We start from the raw sequence: 5002 nt of genomic DNA, 5'->3' as shown, positions 1-5002 counted from the left end.
GAGAGAGTGAAGTTTCAATAAGAGAAAGATGATCTAACTTAGGATGATTTGATCTTGCTTGCGCCACTGTAGGTAAGCTGGGTTGGGAGTTGGTGAGGCAATAGCAGAGGGAAGTTGGGGAAGAAGATAAGGTTGGAGGAGGAGGAGAGGCGCCGCTATCAATGTAACCGATTAGATCATGCGCATGAAGTAGTGGCATGAACTGTAACTTCTAGATTAGGTAGTTATCCGATCCAGCTTTACAGGGAGTAAAGAGATAATATTAGAAAGGAGAAATCATAGGTGAGGAAGTAGAGGTGGTTTGGGTGGAAGTTTCTGAAGAGGAAGACATGATTTCGGTGACGTAAGTCAGCGACAACTAATACTGTAAGATTTGAGATAAAAGGTTTCGAGGGAAGCTTCTCTACCGTTCTCACGATAGGAAGTATCTAATTTATATTGGAATTTAGGGAGAGTTACAAGTGTATTACAATTCAGGGAAATACAGTTGAGCTTGATTGAGACTCAAGTTTGTGAATTTGGTGGTTGAGTTTCTAATGTGGCTGAACTCTATCAATGGAACATTCAAATTTTGAATTTTTGAATGTTCCATTACAGGCAATGCTAATGATCAAGTAGTAGACCTCTTCAAGGGAGGCCAGCATGAAAAAAGGAAGTCGATGGAGCACTCACAGTGCTCCACTGATCACAATGTAACCTAGCATGAACATCAAATGGATTAGCTAAGACCTCATCCACCAATCCTTTACTGGATCAAGCAGTCGAGATACCAGTGAAGGTGATGCAGTTTGCTTGAGACTAGGATCCAATCATCATAGACTTGCAAAATCTTGTTATCCCATAATTGTAGGATGCCACCTTCACTTAGTCTTCCATCCACACACAGAAATAAACAGTTCCCAGTAGAGCAGCATCAGCAGAGATCATAACCAAAATGGTGATATCATATAGCAGCCAACATATAATGGAAAAGTTTAACAGCCTCAGTTGATTCGGTCGTTTCTGAATTTGGCAAGAAAAATGACCATTTATGATACAGTTTCTCTCCTCAACCATGTCATTTAATAGCAAACTTGCACTTGCCACTCACAGTCCTTTGAATGATCACCAATTATTATGGTCCATAACACCGTATTCACTCCAGGAAGACAAAAAAAAAAAAAAAAAGGCTGGTTCTATGTCTCCATATGTTCTATATCTCCAAACCGCCAGCTCCTCATTCTATTCCAGGAGAGAAGAGCTTCTAGGCCTAGTCCAAATGTCTGTGCTCTTATTTTTTTTTTTCTCTTTCAAGTCCATGGTAGTCCAAATGTCCCTGTTTCTATTACTGTGCGAAAATGGTAGTCCAAGAAAAACCACCTTTAAGGCAATCCTTTATCAAACATAAACCTTGATTGCTATTGAGTATGGCTCATGCGCCACTTGTGTCTGCCCAGACACGGGGTCTTGTTCCCTAGTGAGCGAGCGGGATCGGGAGGCCCCTAAGGGGGTGTAGGGGCAAGCGAAAGACCATAACGGATCTATTATGGTTTGAATTTGATTTTTAATTATATTTAATAATTTTTGAATTCAAGATTTTTAAATTTAAATTCAAATTTGAATATTGTAAACGAGTACAACAGCCATGTTTATTTATAAATACATAAAACTTACCCATCAAGGTAAGCAACCCACTTATCAAAATTAGAGTTTTTCTTTGCATTCTTTAAATTTCCCCATAGCCCGTAGAGGGCCCATGTTTATGTGAGACTCGGAGTTTCTTTAGGCTGGGACTTGGGCCCATGAATAGCCATGGCTTAGGGTATCTAAGCACTTATATATATTCTCTTGTAACGAACATTGAATATAGTGAAAAACCTAATGTTGGACGTAGCTTCACATTGAGGTGAACCAGGTAAAATCCGCGTCTCCTTTTCTTTCTTTATTTTCTATTCAATTGTGTGTGATTGATAACTCTAATCCTAAAAATTGCAACTTCTATTCTTTCGTATTTCACATAAAATCCCCATAAATCTTAGTTTGACAAAAGTCGCATGTTAAAATAACTCAACCGCAATAAAAGGAACATCTTCGTTAACATATTTATAGACATACCTATAGCATGAAAAGCCTCGCGATGGGTTAGGCATAGAAAAACTTATCCTGGGCAAGTCACCTTGTTGAGAAAAGGGTGGAAGCAAACTAGGTTTCCGGGCCCAATTAAACATGTTAGACGCAAATAACTCAATTGCATTAAACGAAACATCTCCGTAACATATCCATAAAAATCCGAATTTGAGGCCGATGCGTCCAAAATCGCGTACCCCTTAGATCACCGGATGAATGACCTAGCAAAACAATTGTCGATGTGGCTCAACCATGGGGGTCGGGAGGCCACCTCCGAAGGCTAAGTCGGCTTGATGAACTAATCACAAAGGCTTTGGCTAATTGCAAAGCAAAAGTTTGAATACGATTGCTAGAATACGATTCGTTACCTTCTTTGTAAGTAGGTTATGACTTATATAGTTTTTACCTTCGATCTTGTCCATTGGACTCGTTCGAGCCTTCTTCCGGTAGCCGTCGGATCTTTACGAGGTTAGACTCGATCGTGGGGTGATGGATAACTTCCCTTAATCACACGATCCTTTGCTGCGGGGTGTTGAAGTTACCCCAGCTTTGCACGATCGTCCGTTTCCGCGAACGCTAATAACCGCCTCTTGGTGGGTTATCCATCCCGAGATTCTTGGGTGTGTGCTTGCCTTGAACATGCAAGGTTTCTTCCTTAGCACGCCACTCCTTAAACCCGGTTCATTCGAACCTAAAACAGGGGATCGTTTCTGACCGGGGGTCAAGGGTTGAATCGAGGGTGAACCCGGTTTCTTCATATTTTCCCGTATCACGAGCCCCCGCAGCCAAGCGTTCGGGAACATTGAGGGCTTGGTTTGGTTTAAATCGAACATGGATACCTAACGAGGAATCTAAATGATTTCTCACTCACTTGAATGTCAAGTCGCATTTATTGTTGTCGGATCATCATTTTCCTCAAGTTACTCAAACGTCTTCCTTCAAGCAGAGCCGCCACGTGTCTATCACGGTCGAAATCATCATTGTCCTCAACTCGAAACGTCTGCTTTTTCTAAATGTCAATTCCGATTCGATTCATTTACGCTTTTCCAAAACGTCTCTTGATCGCGATCCGATCCGGATTGATCCCGATCATACATGTACTTGCTAACTTGCTTATTTAAAATCCATTCATTGTTTTCAAATTTCATTTTCTTGTCCGCAATTTGAAACTCGTTGTTGTCTTCTCTCCGTGCCCCTACAGTCTTCCCGCTCTTGAGCTTTCTACTCCGGTGAACAAGTAAGTTCATTGACTCTTCCCGCCTTCTTTACTTACTTTAATTACTCCTTTTGCTTTCGTACTCTCGTTTTCTTTCTCGATTTAAAACCAAAACCAGACTTTTCTTGTAATGTGAAGCAGTAGAACCTTTGGACGAGGGTTCTTCCGAACGTAACACCGGTCAGGCAGATTCTGGCAACGAGGCCATTGCTTCGTCTCGTTGAACAACTGCAACGAAGGGCATAAAATAACCGATATCCGGCATAAATTTGAAGAGGTGAACCAAAAGAAAGAAATTGAGGTTCCAACCCCCGCCCCATATTCCGAATTATCAAAAACTTCAAAGCGGCCGCCAAGGCCCTCAGCAATCCAAAAGACCCAAACAAGGCCCAAGCTTTTTGTTTCTAGTTATACCGGTTGAACCGGTACTAGCGACCGAGCACTTTTCCTTTCCTCCTTCCTATTTTCTTTGAATTCCCAATCTTGACGGGAGGGCTAATTCAAATCCCCACGATAAATTTTCGCTGTACTTGGATACTTTGGAGAGTGGGGTTCGCTTTTCCATTTTCCAATCCTTTGTTCTTACAAGTCTTGAATCATGGGACATTTGTCCCGAATGCTCCTTCCTAACACCTGGCGTCACATCGTTGGCTTTCTCGGTTTATGCTCCGAACTTAGCATTAAACCTTCTCTTCCTTTGTTTGTACATTTTCATGCTTTGTCTCAATCCAAACCTCCAGGTTGGGTTTTTCTTTCCAAGCGTAACAAGACCGAACTTGGATGGTTGGGCAACATCCTAGCCAACGGTACATGCCCTTATAACCACAAAGGGTGGCGCAATCGGTATTTTTTCTACCGAGCGCCCCAGTCAAATCTAAACTTCCCAATCGGCTGGAACCAGCTTGAATCTTATACCGAAGCTAACCGTGCTCTCCTCGTTCAGCGATGTTGAACAAGCTGCTACCAAAAAGATTAAGTCAATTCCGTGGTACCAAGAGATTCTCGGTTCGGAGATGGAATATACATCTATACTTCAATATTGGGGGCTGGCCCCTTTTGAGCTTTCTAATCTTTGCGCTCCTCCTGACCATAATATGGCTTCATCGAGTTCTCTAACTTTGGCTTTCTTTGTAGTGCCTCCAAGAATCAATCCGGATGATGTCCGGGCTAATGTGATCAAGGCAGTCGACGCTGCAGAAAAAAGGTCGCCTCGTCCTATAACACAAGAAGCTGAAAAAGCTGCCTCCCCCTCTCCGAAGCCTACCACCAAAGGTATAAGAATATTGCGATCTGTAGGTGAAGGCTTTGGAAAAGGAAAGAAGCCGATCGAGGAAGAAGAAGTTGTCCCTCCTCTTGTCCAAACCAAAAGGAGACATGACCCGACCGATGACACTGTCCCGAAAAAGCAGCGGAAGAGTCAAGGATCAAAGGAGATCTTTATTCCTCAATGGACTCTGAAAACGTTGGATCGGGTCACACAAGAACCTAAGAAGGCTTCTGAATGGAGTTGACTTCGCTTGATGTCTGCCGACTATCGTGCCTTCAAATCTCTCAATGATGACGCTCTTGTTTGTATTTGTACCAGGTAACTAGTTCTCCAGGGCTAATGATTTATGGATCATAGCATCCTTCAGAATTCTTTGACAATTATCTTCCTTCTTAGGACTACCGTGGGAGAAT

This window comes from Hakea prostrata, chromosome 3 (genome assembly GCF_041222555.1).
Source record: "Hakea prostrata isolate BN-2017 chromosome 3, UWA_Hpros_2, whole genome shotgun sequence".
Classification (NCBI taxonomy): domain Eukaryota; kingdom Viridiplantae; phylum Streptophyta; class Magnoliopsida; order Proteales; family Proteaceae; genus Hakea; species Hakea prostrata.
The sequence above is the reverse complement of the archived record's forward strand: the minus strand, read 5'-3'. Positions refer to the sequence as shown.